The 15,453-nt window shown below is 38.0% G+C and overlaps 1 protein-coding gene across 1 annotated transcript in view; it reads right to left on the bottom strand.

The window, feature by feature from the left end:
- XKR4 (XK related 4) overlaps positions 1–15,453 on the bottom strand; it is a 119,117-nt gene that overhangs the window by 67,537 nt on the left and 36,127 nt on the right. The window lies entirely within an intron of this gene.

Below are 15,453 nucleotides of genomic sequence, written 5' to 3'. Positions count from 1 at the left end.
AGATCCACACATAAAGAGAAGACAGAAGGTGATTACTTGGTCCCCAAAATGTCAACGGAATTATTGTCACTGACTGCAATTTGATCAGGATTTCACTCAGAATGTAACAGCCCTGGCTGGGGGAACAAATTAAATGAAAACAATTTGCTGTCTTCAGACTTTGGGATGGTTGAAGCAGTGCTGACACCACGGGAACTGCAGTGTGCTGTGGGGTTTGCTGAGACTGCAGCATACAGGGGTACCAGCCGAGTCACACTGCAGAACAGCAGCAAAAGCACCGTGGAGCAGGTTGTCAGCACCCCAAGGACTTGCCCAGGGGCTTGTGTTCTCTGTTGACTATTGCTCTCTGTGCCAGCCAATCTGAAATGAGGCTGGTATTCTATCTTAATAACTCTTCAGTTGTGCAATCATTTGTGGGGCATTCATGCTTCTGAAGTCCTCAGGGACCCATACTCCTGGAACAGGTGAGCACCTGCAGTGTAAACGCTCATGCCCTGGCAGGAGGACAATAAATTTGGTGCCTTATCAAGAAGTCTCTGATCTCAGTCCTGAGTCCCTCCATACATAAATACATGCCCCATTCTGGGCAGTTTGCCTGTTCTTCCCACACTTTGGACACAGATAGATGGCATATTTCTTATTTTTGTTGATTACACTTTTGTGTTTTATAACTAGGCATTGTTTCATTTGCTTCTTTGTGTTTTGTTGCAGGACTGGATCTGGTGGCCCACAGAGATCACTTCTAGACTAACACCCAACATTTCCTTAACTGTTAGGACAGGTCATGAAAAAACACACTGTGATTTATAGCATGACAGTCCCTGTAATGGCTTTGGAGGGCTCAATATATTTTAATGATTGTATGCAAAAGTACTCAGCAGCTAAAGCATTTGGTTTTGACAGGTGCTTTTCAAATAGGTTATCTGTTTGTAAAAGTCACCTCCCTTTGCTTCAAAATTTATGATATTGCCTTTAAAAGCAGCATCTTCTGCAAATGGCAGGGAGGGAAAGGTGAGTTTGGGAGGGAGAGTGGAAGGGAGGACAGGGAGAAGGAGAAAATAGGGTTTGTCACTGTAGATTAATAAACCAGAGAATTAATTTTTGGGCAGCAGTGTTTAACTGGAGCCAGCATCAAACAGTCACTGTGAAAAACTAATAAACATTTTAGCATTCACTGGCAAGGTGCTAATGAACTTGTATGTATGTCTTTATGTCCTTACAGAGGAAGCAATCAAAAACTAAATATTAGTTAGTTAATTAATACTACCCCTAAGGAAAGATTTTGTTCCTCTTGGCCATCTTATCAAACAACAAAAATGTAGACCTACTTACATGCAAGTTAAAAGTCTGATGGACAAAATAAACTTCAAAAGAAAAGTAAAAATTAAAGAAAATCTGTGCTTCATACAACTCTATTTTTAAATATATATATATATGTATTCAAAATCCAGTAATGATTTTATGGCACATATTAACAGAGTCAAAGCAATATTCTAGGTTGCAAAATACCTTGTTACTGGATTATCATCAGACACAACGTCACAAGATAATCATGATTTCTTAGGATACTTTAAAAAGACTCACAAATAATTTCATTTCTTTCAAGATTTTATGATTTCAGTTCCCTGATGGGACAGGCTGTAATTTGAGTTAACAGATACTTCGACAATTCATCTATAGGTATAAAATATATGCAAACACAAAACTGCAAACTTTTTTTGAAAGTTTTAAGTGCTTATCCATTTGAAAAGCACATTACCTATTTACATGCGTAACTATGGATCCCTTTTCCTAACTTTAGATACCCAATTTTAAAAGTGTTTGTCAAAATGTTGGGTTAGTGGTATGTTACTAGAAGAAACAGGAATAGCATCCCAAAGACCTGATCTTAAAATCTGGTGTTATCTTCATTATATTCCAGCTTTCCCTGTATCTTTAGCTTCTCCCAGGCTTGGAAGTGAAGACATTTGGCAAAGTTTTCTATACAGTTTCTGGGACAAGGAATTTTGTATCTGAGAACCATCTTTCTGCAGTCCTGCCAGCAGGGCTATTTTATTTCATGGCAGGTATAGCTTGTATGTAGAAAAATGTGTGCAAGTCTCTAACTGAAATTGTTTCCAAGTTGAGGACTCTGTTCTACAAATTACTCATGTTAGGACAGTTGTCTAACCATCTTCTACAATATCTTGCAATTCTACTTTTAACCTCTCTGTATGCAGAAATCTGTCTCTTCTGCTTTAAGGCTGAATAAAGAACTCTAGTTAGCATTATATCTTGAAATCAGTTCACAGTGTATACAGACATCAAGACTGTTGAAATGGGAGATATTTTTAAAAGTCTGATTTTCCTAATTTGTTCTGTAGAGCCAGTTTAAATACTTCTGACTGTACGATCTGGAAGATTTGATTCTGCTGACTATTCCCTATTTATGAACCCTGAAGTAGGAGGAAAAAAAAAAAAAAAAAAGCCTTTAAAGCAGAAGATTTCCCCAAATTCCCCAAACGTAGTAATGGATGAACACAAGTCATATGTATTGGACCTGCACGCCACCTATTTCAGTGTTAACTGACAAAAGGCACTTCACTGAAAAGTTTGAGATTAACAGTTCAGGAATATCTTGCCATGAAGAAAATGGATTTTTTTTTTCTCCTTTTTCTTTTTCTTTTTTTTTCTTTTTCTTTCTTTTTTTCCCAGTAGAAACTTTGAACTCTGAAAGACGTAAACATGGAAATACCTTCAGAATTGTTGGATTCTGAGCATTGACTGTTACAATTCTGAATATCATTAGTCTAAGATTAATCTAAGATTATTCAGTCCTCGGTCATTCTTATTGGTTGCTTGGCCTCAGTGATACTTTATGACACAGGAATATCAGTGTCATGAACCACAGGCTAGTGGTTTAAAGAGAGCACTTTTTCAAAACACACTTGTGGCTGTACCACTGTTCATGTGGCTGTACCACTGTTCATTTTACTTGCAGCCCAGTTCTTCAAATTTCGTTTAGCTGAGGTATGGCTGGTGTGTTTTTCTAGAGCTCATTCATTGCTCTATATGCTACATCCAGCTGATCTTTTCAGGAGAGCTTTCTCAAAGCTCCACCCATTCTCATCGTCTCATTTATGTCACAGCTTCAGGAACAATCACTGGACCCTATTTGTATTTTCCTACCCTTTGACATTTAAGGTTTTTCACACAGAGGTGAATTGGGATCTCTTTTTGGAATGCTCTGGGTCTTTGCCTGTGTCCTTATTCAAGCCTCAGCTAAAACTCATTTGTACAGCTGCTCAAAGTCATTGAAAATTGAAATTTAGAAGTGAAATGCTGACACCACCTTCCTCATTACAGCGTTTAGCTGCTTTCTGCCATGCTGCAATCAGCCCTGTATTGTAAGTGCCTCTGTTGTGAGCATCTCTGATCTAAACATTTGTTAGCTTAAAATATCAATTCAATTGCAATCCATTATGCCCTGCTCAGAACGCCCATCTGGTTCCAAAGGCAGCATGCTGCCACACGATGTGCTACTGCGAAAGCATGGGCCTGATTCTGCCCTTGTTTATGCTGCTCCGAGTCTCAAGGAATGGCACAGCAGTAGCTGAAAGCAGAAACACCCAGAAACAGGTGTGGGGAAGAAGTTAGCCACGCATACGCCTACATAATGCATTCCTTCCAACTTGCTGTCCCAGCTTTGCTGCTATCCCCATTGTCAAGGAAAGTGTAATTCAAAGTCTGCAGAAAACACAACAGAAATAGAGAACACCCTGGACTTTTTCTTGAGGAGATGATTGTAACCCGATTTCTTTCCTGCTGAATTCACCATTCCAGACACTTTCTGGTGTTTCTGAGACAGCTCTTTAGAACAAAACCGACTCCATAGGAAAGGAAAGGAAAAAGATATGTTTTGAAGGAAATGCCAAGAAAAAGATATAAAATATTAATCACCTAGAAAAGTCACTTTATACTGCTGTTTTAGTGTCTATTGTGCTTGGAGGTGAAAACACCTGATTAAAAACCTCTAGATGAAAGTATGGCTCTCATGGCATGCTTACAAGGTCTGCTGGGACTTCACTGGATCTGAAAAAATGATATGGGGAGCAACTTTCAGTTTGCTGTTGCCTTGGACTTGCATTGCTTTTTTTTTTTTTTTTTTTTTTTTTTTTTTTTTGCTGAGCAAAACCAGCAAAAACCCCAGTTACTGAAGGAAGCAGTTATGCTCTGTGCTTTAAGTAATAGAGATGACAAGCTGCTACCAACACCCAGACAGTAAATGCTACTTAGGTTCAGAATCAAGATCACTAGAGCTCTCTCTCTCTTTTTTTTTTTTTTTTTTTTTTTTTTTTTTTTTTTTTTTTTTTTTTTTTTTTTGTGGCTTAAGGACGTTTTGTTTATTAAGGTTCATTACCAAGAGTGACTAATCTAGAAGTTTAAAATGATCTGTGGATGCCTTTTTGTGGCATGAGAGACCTGAGAAGGATCTTATTTAACTAGATGGCACACGAACAGCTCTTTGCTATCTATGGCATGCCATCATTCCAGTCACAATTAACCACTCAACACATCTTACCACAGAGCAGGAAAGAGAATATGAGAGCACTGAAGGCACTTGTTAAAACCTGAGAACAGCCTGAAGTTGCATAAGCTTTCTGAAGGCTTTGGTGCAGGGGTGGCAGCAGATGGCTGAAGGAGGGCTACACTCAGCCCTTTGCTTGTCCTTGGGAAGGGGACAACAGCATGGTTCACAAAGCAGCCCATGAGATACCACAGGTTTTAACAGGGCATAAGACAGGTCAGACTGGGGCTAGTTTATTTAATTTCACAGACTGAAATCTGCAGCAAATCAGGAAATCTGTTGTGAGTCACCTGACTGTCCGCACCACCTGGGACATACAGCAGCCTTGCAGAAGTTGCCAGAGGGGTTGCTGTCATATGTGAGTCTCAAAGACCTCATGGCCCCAGTGCCCAGCAGCTGCAGGATGTTCCTTATCACTCCCTTGGCCACTCTCTAACAGGGCCGCAAGGTTGCTGGGTCCAGCATTATTTTGCGGGGACACCAGGAGGGCCTTTGCAGACCTCTGGACCTCCAGAGGCCTCCAATGCCTGCTGGAAAGTGAAATGGAGAACTATTGCTGGAAAAGCTACATTGAGAGAGGATTCGGTTCATGCTTTGAACTCAATTATGTGAGAAACAGAAAATTCCTCTGCACCTTGAAACATCCACTGGGTGGTATACAGCATACGTAGTGTCTATTAAATGTAATGGGCTGGGATCAATAATGATTCAGTAGCCAGATATCATAGGATTCCTCCTGCCCAAGCTATTTAACTCATGAGAGCACACTGGCCACCTATGCACAAATGATATGCTAAATGCCTCAATTAGAATTAAATTCAGAAATTATTTCTCCCATTGTAGCACAAAACCCATTAATGTTTTATTTTTAAATTGTATTCATTATAGGGAGAGAACAGAATCCAGTTTACCACTTTATTAACTGACAAACTACGAAAAATAACACCCGCAGGAAAAAAAAAAAAAAAAAAAAAAAAAAAAAAGATTTGAAACCTATTGTCATTATAATTTAGTTAGTGAAACAAGAAACTAATACAAAATATTTAATGGGTTTGTATCCCCATTAGATTGGGTATATTGTCAAGCCTAACACAAAAGAAAGCTATTTAATAACTTTTGGTAAAACAATCGTCTTGTAAGCCCCAGTCCAGTGAGTAGTCTTTATTCCTGAAAGCAGTTCCACTGACTCCTAGGAGAGGGCTCCCACAGGGTGACCCTCCTGTACCATACTGAACCCTTTGTTTGAGTCTCACTTTTGCATAGGATATTATTCACTGATACTTATGAAACTCTGAGCACAAAACAGGAATACAACTGGTTTTCATTTAAATTCACCATTCATTATTCATCTAGTGTATGCATGACAGAAAAAATACTAATACCCATAACATAATTTATGGATACTCATTTCCATAGGTCACTTCATTACCCCTATTATATCCCATATACATCTAAACTTGAAAATCATACAAGACACATTTTAATGCATGCATTGCCACTTTGTCATGGAACTTTCAATGGAGCTAAAATCACTCTCAATGGGAAGAATTAATCTTCTTGTAAATTTTAGGAAAAAGAGCAATTCTGCAGGTAGGCCATAATGTACAAGATGAATAAGGGAGACGGATATCATGGATGGGCAAGGAAATGACTGAGAAAATGTTCGGTATATGTATTCAGAGTAAGGTTAGACATGCCTATTGTCTGCTTGACAGAAGCTTTAAAAGCCATTGCATGGTGAAAAATTCAAGTTAATTTTTATCTTTGCAGCGTGGTGCAGTCTTTGGGTAAGAAACAATCATGACTAAAAGTTCTCACTGTTATATTAGACACAGAAAAGCTTTTTCTGTGCCAAGTGTATCTCACTTTTTTTTTTTTTTTTTTTTTTCCCACCCATGAATAAAAGTAACCATCATAGAAAATATAGTAACCCAAAGCATGAAACTAGGAATTTGTTCCTTGGCAAATGTGCTTTTAGCACAACATAAAGGGAGCAGAAGGATATGCCACTAACTTTGTGACATTCCCTAACAGATAAAATTCAGTGTGTAGGCAATATATCACACTTACAGAAACTCAGTGCACTACTTTGCATCTTGTGCTGTCTTTACCACTATGTATGTCTTAGCAGCTGTGTGGAACCACTATTAAGATTAAAATGATTAAAATCCTGTAGATGACATGAAGTGTTTTTATTTTATTTTAATTTTTATTATTTTATTTTATTTTATTTTATTTTATTTTATTTTATTTATTTTATTTTTTTGCCATTCCTTCCAATTATTCCCCAAAGAATTTCCCTTCATAGGACCTCTGGGTTCATAATAGTCTTTAAGCCTGGACCCACCAGAGTGGAACAGCTGATGGGATGTGTTGGAGGGCAGGGCTGCCCTTCAGGGGAATCTTAGCAGGCTGAGCAGAACCTCACAAAGATCCGCAAAGGTCAAAACAAACTCCACTGTGATCATGCCATTTTGGGACTTTATTTCCTTTCAGACTGGCATAATACTTTAAAGTTATTACAAATTATTTGCATAAAGTTGGACTCACAGTTAAAAAATATGACAATTAAAAAAATAGTGAAGGAGACACCCACCTAATATCTTTGGTAATCAGCTGGTTGTTTGCAGTCTTTTAATAGGATTGTGAAGCTAAACTGGAGATATCTGTATCTGAAATTTTCACTAATGTGGTCAGAAAAAAAAGGGGACAAAAACAGTAGCACTAAATTAGAGTAGCAAGTATATTAAGTCTTCCTAATACTGTTTTTAATTACCTTTTTCTATTAAAATGACACATTCAGATTTCAAGCTGGCATGTTATGAAGCCTTACTGTTATTACATTAGAAGAATAGTATATACTTCATTTTTCCTATGATTTACCGAGTGCTAAAAATGCATAATAAGTGGCAAAGCTCCACAAATATTATTTTCTCCATAATATCACAAACTCATACTGATATGCCGATATGGTATTATGTTGTTCTGTGGACTTTTTATGATGATTTAATAGGAAGTAAACAGAATCCATGGCATAAAGATACAGGCATAAACTCAGTAAGAAAGAGATTAACCAGAACATACAATTTGGCAAAAATGTTGGAGGCAGGTCCACTGTTGTTCCTGATGATGCTAGATAAATATTTTTGCTGCACTTAAATGGAAAGAAGATAAATATTCACTAATATCTTCTCTAGTTGATTTTCAGAGGCTGAAGTCCTGGACACTGGGTTTGTTGTAGATGTGCTGTGACAATACCATACTGCATATGTTTCCTCCTCTATATGAAGTTATACTGACATATTATAGCTGCAGACTGAATGCAGAATGATTAGGATATCTGGAAACAAGAACACACCAGTTGCCATATGGGTGTCACATCAAGGTATACAGGAATAAGAAGTGTGAAAAAAAAGTGATTAATGAGAGCTGTGGTCTGGTGAGTGAGACTAAAAGTGATTAGTGAAAGGATAGTGTCTAATGCATGGAAAATTGGATCAGTTAATTTAAGGAATAAGAGCAGTACTGTTGCAATGAATCTGGGTATCAAGCAGGAAAAAAAAAGCCATGGTCGTAGGATATGAAGTACTATAGTGTTACAAAGTGTACTACAGGGTTACGGAAATGTCATGGACTCATAATCACTCCCTGGATGTAGATACTAGAGGGAAGCTGGTAGTCTGGAAAGATAAAGGTAAAAGTGGTGTTTGGGAATGGAAGGGCAAACTGAAGTTTCAGAAAGGTATTGCCAATATAACAGATCCTGTTTGCAAGCAAAATTACTTTTGGAGAAAGATAGTGGGTAGTTGTTAGAGTTTGCTGTAGAATTCCAGAGTTAAATTTGGATATGGATAGAGATGATCAAGTTGCTATTACAGGGAGAAATTCTGTAGAGAATTGTCTCATTATGGGAGACTTCGATTCTCAGATACATGCTGGAGCCCAAATGCTACTGAAGACAGCCCAGATATTCTGGAGTGTGACAACTGACAGATTTTCTGTCAGAAAGCAGAGATGCTTCTTTCTAAACTTATTTATAGAAAGTATTGAGCTTGTTGTAGGATGGCTAATTGTAAAAAAATAAAATAAAAAATAGCATTAGATCACATGAATGTTTGTTCAATTTAAACAAACTGAAGAGATAAACAAAAATAGATATGTAGTCAGTCTATCTATAAGAAATTTAGGGAAATGAGTGAAGGCCACACAAATTAATTGTTCAGGGACTTCTTCGTGGAGGAGGCTTTGATTTTCTTTAAGTCAAAACAAAGAGGAATTTTTGGATCTTTTAAACTGTGAAAAAGGAAAAACTTCTAGAAAAGTCTCAGAAAATAGCTGTATGCAAACCCACCTCAAAAATGATGCCAAGATAGAAATGGAAAAAGGATGATCAGAAATAAAACAGTACCTTGAAGGTCAGTTTTCAATAAGGGCACTTGAATCAATGGATAAAATATAGAACCAGCTAATGGGAAAAGAGAACAGAAAATGAGTCTGTGTTACTGTAGATAGAAGCAGAACTCCAAACTTCATGTTGTCACTCAGTGAAACTAGAAAACCTCTGTTCTGGGATCCTGAAAGAGCTGGCATATGAAATCTTGCTTCTGGTGAGAAGCATCTTAAATTAGTCCATCCACTTAAAACTGGTATCATGTGACTGGAAATGTGATGCATTACACAAATAAAGGACTAAAACAGACCTACAATGAGAGCTTCAAAACAAAATAGTGTAGCTTTAGAGCAGCTTTTAAAGCAAAAACTAATTGAAGATGAAGGTAAACATATATTCCCCCCCCCCCCAAAAGTAGATCATAAGAGAGCCACAGAGTGGAGACCAACTTGATCGCTTTCTTTTGTAACTTCTATCTCAACAAATAAAATGTGGGAGGTCTAATCTATCAAAACTTTGGTAGAATAGCTATTAACATGCTGGTGGGAAAATACTGGTAAAGTGTGAGAAGATGGGGATTAGTAGAGGATAGATAAGGCAAGTATAAGGAATTATCTTAAAAAAAATAAGGCACTGCAGGATTCTCTTGAAATGCTGTTGAAAAACTCTTGGACTAGAGTAGGATTACTATTAATTTTGTCTTTACTGATTACACTTGGAACCAATCTTTTCTGAATATTTCTCTTACTGACCTTGGTTTTACAAAGCAATATAAGGTTTTGGGAGACATTATCAATGTAGAAAAGGAAAGTGATACGTGGAAAATTCACAAGTACCTTGCAGTTTGGAAAAAAAAAAAAAAAAAAGAGAGAGAGATGAAATTGGATTACACGTATTTAGTTGTTAATATTTTTTTTTTAATGTAATTGAAGCCTCATCAGAGTGACATGACACCATGACACCAGAAGAGCCTGTGTGTTTTAAAGGATCATGAAATAACTAGCATTAACCAGTGCAATGTCTGGGTCAACAGGGAATTACAATTCTAGGTCATACCTAGTGAGATATTGCCAGTAGAAATATGAGAGTACTGGCAAAATGCAATCTAAAATAATCTATGGTCTTGGTCACCCATATTCCCCAATGATGAATTCAGACTGGAACCGATGAATTAAAACTGCAATGCCTATGAAGATAATCAAGAGAATGCAGAACCTCTCGTGAGATGAGAGAATGAACAACATAACGAATGACTTTCCTTGCAGTGTCTCCTATTCCCTAATTCTGTCTGTCTGTCACAACAGTCCCACTGGGTAGGGGAGAGAAATGCAATGGTTCATCTGGAAGGATACATGCTTAGGCTGGCTAGTGGCTGGTGCCAAACAAAATGGATAATAGCTGAAATCTGCCTGCTTTTTCCCTTTGTGGAGGGTCTAATTTGTCTTTTTTTTTTTTTTTTTTTTTTTCCTTTTTCTCCTCTGACTAGCCTGTTGGTTTGTTTTCTTTTATTTATTTTGCACAACATTTAAAGAAACTTAATTATCTTTGAGATTTCTGCTGTATTTTTATACTTGATTGAAATAGTACAAGAGTTTAAAAGTTGTTTAAAGTCAGGAACGGTGGACAGAAATGGACTATATGATCACAGAATCATCATTTCCATGGGGAACAAGTGTAAAAATAGGGATAGGTTAACAATAAATAGGGACAGACTACTGATGAAATTAAAAAGGCAGGACAGCAGCAGCAGGTCTCTATCAATCAGAGAATTAAACTTCCAACTGGTATATTGAGGATGGAGGATATAACTAGTTTTAAGATTCTAATCAGGTTATGAAATGGATTATATGACATGATTGCCTTCAGGAAGTCCTCTCTTGTCCTATCAGAAACACAGATGTGCTAATATGATAGCTCTATACTAATGAGTGCAAGACAACATTTTAAGATTTTCAAGGGGGACATATAGATCAGTTTAAGTTGTTTACAGATGACACATTTACTCCATAGTGTACCATATTTGTTCATCTTTGTCACTGAAAATCTGTTTTGCCGACTTGCAGGCAGATTCTGTGGCTATTGCTTGTTCTGCTTTTCTTTCTCTATGGAAAGGCTGGGTGCTGGATTGCAGTGGTGCAGAACCTTGACAGCACAGAGAAAAGCAGTGGCAGCTTGCCCAGAACTCAAGAGCTGCACTTTATTTCCATACAAATATACTTTGAATTGTTTAAGATTTTCCATCAGAATTCTTTTTCATTTATTTATTTATTTAAAGAGCACTGCAAATGTACGCAGCATTTTACACAGCAATCCAAAGTTGCTGTGAAGGTCACAAAACAAGAAAAAACCTTGTAAAGCACAGCATTGTCCTCACACACACACAAAATAAAATAAAATAAAAATATATATAAACTTAAATGACTTTCAGTTTATTGCACTGATGTGAACAGATTTTGAATTCCTGATGCTTGAGGATGAGTTTTGCCAGACGATTTTATAATGAACTAGCTAACACATAATTTCCTTCTGTCAGATAAAGCTAGGGCCTATCAGCCATGTCATAAACTACCAGCAATTCTCTGAAATTCTTGCACAGCCCAGGCAGGAAAAGTGACCGGTTTGGAGCAGAAAGTCTAGAGAGTGATCCTTGTTGGCACTGTGGACATTTGTGTGTCAGCACACAAACAGTGTTGGTGTTTCCAGCAGAGCTGGTAGAAAATGAGAAGATGGTTGGCCAGAGAGACTTCATGGAAATGTGGTTTCAGCAGAATCCAGTGGCCCCGTGAGTGTGTGTGTGGTAACTTCAACAAAATTGATGAATTTATGAACTGTTCCAAACTTCTCAACTTCTCATTTTCCTTCTGCACTACTGTCAGTCTGTATAACGAACTTTAGCCTTATGTGATAAAAAACTTTGATTAGACTTTGATCAAAATTTGATAGCGACTTTGATAAATAGTACTGTATGGAGAAGCCAGGGCAAACTCCCCAGGGGCTGATGGAGAATAAAATGTCGAGTGCTGACTAGCCAGCATAATATGCAGTAAACAAGAATGAGAAACTAATCTATAATTTAAAAAATGTCTTAATTAATACAATATACATAATGAAATGTGTGGTAAATCCAGGGAGGAATCTTATCTATCTGCTCATCTAGGAGTAGCTACAACACCATGCCCTTGAATAAGATAGCAGTAAGTCTATGCTAACATAAAGGAGTTCCAGTAAGAACTGCAGGCTGTTTTGCTTGCTTGTTTTCACAAATGTTAACACAGGGAGTCTTTCTAAAATCAAATGTCACCATGGGAAAACCCAAAGAAATAAAAAGAAAAGCCCAAGGATGTTTGTCAGTCTGAGGGAATGGTTCCAAAATGATATGACAGACTGACCCATGCTGACCTTGTGTCCCCCTTCCCCTCCAGTGCTGGCACTATGAATGAATTTATGGGGTAATCCTATAATCCAAACACGTTCAGCTTTGTTATTTCATCTCTCTGTGGCCTGAAGAACCAAAGGTCCAGTGAAGGGCCTGGTTGCCCAGCCCTGGGAGTGCAATTGAAAATATGGAGAGAAGTGCTCAAGCCCACAAAGAGTTTCAGATGTTTGGTATAGGCTTGCACTAAGATCATTTTGCTCACCCTGGCCTCTGGGATATTGCTGTTAGACTGTTTCTAGTAGCTGAACTAGCTGCAGACAATTTAGACACTTCTATCCACATATATGTCCTTATGCAAACAGATGGATGTAGGATGAGCATCAGTTGTTTCTGTGGACTTTCTGCTATTGTCCCCCACACATACAGAGTTGCCTCATTCCTCATACAGTTCCCACCTAGAATAAGGCTGTTGAAGCTAGTGACTCCCACCATGAAGCTTCTTAGATTACTTTTCTACAGAGTAATTACAAAAAAGGCAATGCAGTTTGGAGGTGCTGCTGGCTCAGCAGAGAAGCTGTCGTGGGAGTGCTGTGCTCAGAGCGCATGAAGAGAAAAGAAAGGAAACAGACTCCCACGAGGAAAAGAATGAGGAATTACTTATTTTCTAGGCACTTCTGTCTTCTAGACAGTAGATATTTCCTCAGACACAAAGGACCAGGATGGAAAAGGTGGAGGTAATAGGTAAAATGAGTGAGAGAAGATTAGCAGAGCTCCAGTTTAGTACAGCATCATAATGAACTTGTTTATCTTCTTGAGCAATTAGTGCTCAGAAATCATCAGCTTCCCCCATAACCTGTTTGATACCTTCCACTCTGGGAGGGAGTTGGCTGCTGGCTGCAGGCAGAATAAGAAAGATCATTGCCTCTAATTTTTCAAGTTTTGATGAAATCTCAAAGAAGAATAAAATTTGAAGTTAATAAGCATGATATTTTGATACCGTTTTATCAATATTCAAATTTCTTTGTGTACCAATGCCCAAGAATGAAGGCACTCTGTATTGACTGTCTATGGCCTCCTGCCTAAGCAATGTTTTGCTGCAGCAGTCACGGTACAGTGATACATAGTCCTTGCTAGAAGTTAACAATGCATTTTCTTATTTCATACTTAGGGATCCCAAGCAAGGATCTTAAAGGATCCTTGTGGTGCATCCTCTGGGCTTTTGAAATGGCCCTCCCTGCATTGTATGGAAGACTGAGAGAGAAGATTTGCATGCATCGCGTTACATTTTTCTTGATCTTCATAAGGACTTCTGCACATATCAGTATGTATTTTTACCTTTATTAGCAAGGCTTAAGGACTGAAAGAACCAGGAAAATGCACCTAGCCAACACCCATTACAAAACAGGGGATTTACAGCGATGCTGACAGCACTCTCCTGTTGGGAATGAGGCTATATTGGTGCATTTAGAATGGAATAAATGAAGTTTCATAAATAAAATATTTAACAGTTTTTCTTGTGGGCATTAATGGCGTTATATTAGAAATACCCTGCTTAGAGAACAAAACGTTTCCAGTATCACTTGCTCCCCATGCCAAATTTGTGGATTGTAATGCAAGCACACTTTTAAGGAGGTGGACTGGCAATGTCAGCACTTCCCAATTGTCATGATAATGCTATCCTGTGGGAGAGAGAGCTAAAGGAACGACAACAAAAAAACAAGCAGCTTTCTCTAAACAAAGAAAATCAATCAAAACCTCTGTTCATTGATCCTTGTTAGAAATATCTGTAACAGGCTCAGTGAGCAGACAGCTAGCTGAAGCATGTACAGTACGGATAGCCTTTTTAAACACCCAGCTGAAGCATGATACCACTGAGAGAAATTATGCTCTCCTTATGCAACCTCACAGCAAATCTGCCAACCTATAGTACAATGCGTTATCTTTAGCATTTCTTTAAAGAAGTACAGAGAATAGAAAAAAGATTTTCCCAGCTGGCAATGTATGTTAACATATTAAGTTTCATCAGGAGAATATAATGATATCACTGTTTAAGAAAATGCTACAACCTTGTTTAGTTTTCCTAATTTTTTTTTTATATGGGGCCTTTTCTCCTGAGGTGCTGGAAGAAAATGGGGGAAGACAGAATCAGTAAATATTGTCATCCTTCTCAGCTGAAATGCATAATTATAGTTTTATCCCTTTCTGGTTTCTGATACACAGATTTTACAGAGTAGATTGCAGGCTTCAGGAACCATTTTTGCCTTCTAAATTGAAGCATTTCAGGTTTTCTCTAATTAACAACCATTTACAGAGTACATCACAGGCTTAGTGCCTACTCACCAGCCACATTTCTCTTAGACAGATCTGTTATTGCACAAAAATGAATGCGAGAGGCCTTCTGTATTAATAGTTTATGAAGATAGCTCAATTACAGCTGACCATACAGTATTCAGGCTATGTTAATCTCCTGAGTCTCTCTCTGGAGCATTTTTTTCTGGAGGGCCAAAGCTTCTTGAAGTGATAATACCATCTCTTGAACAATAAGGGTTTGGACTTGTTGGTGTGGGGCAGCAGCATTTTGAGAAATAGCTGTAGGAAGTTCTTAGGCTACTAATTAAAATAGAATCTTTGGCTTTCTTTTCCCCTTAAGGTGACAGAGTTTCAGATCTAAAGAAACAAAACTAAGAAACAAAACAGAACAAAACAAACCATCACAGGAACCAGGAGAGCCTGTACTGGACATCAGTTCAAAGTTGAGTAACTGATAAACCTCTGATCCATCCACAGGAAACTGCCCAGAATCAAGGTATTCACACAGTTATCCACTTTATTCCCAGTTCTTTTACACCTGAACAGTCTCACTGCATGTTTACTCATAATAAGCTGATGAGACTGAGAGCTTCTTGGAGCAAGGTACTTTCACAGTTCAATTTTGTACAGCGGCAGGCACATGAATTTTCTTAAAAACAAATGGCAAAAGTGTTGTATTTCCTTCCTCCCTCTGTCCTCCCCCCCTTCTCCATTCCTCCCTTCCCCTCTTCACTGCCTTATAACATCTGTGACAACGGGATCCCAAGTTCTAATTCACCTCATTCACTTGCTGATAATTTCTGCCCACAT

The sequence above is a fragment of the Aythya fuligula genome, chromosome 2 (assembly GCF_009819795.1).
Source record: "Aythya fuligula isolate bAytFul2 chromosome 2, bAytFul2.pri, whole genome shotgun sequence".
NCBI classification, from domain to species: domain Eukaryota; kingdom Metazoa; phylum Chordata; class Aves; order Anseriformes; family Anatidae; genus Aythya; species Aythya fuligula.
This window is presented reverse-complemented; position numbering and strand designations above follow the sequence as displayed.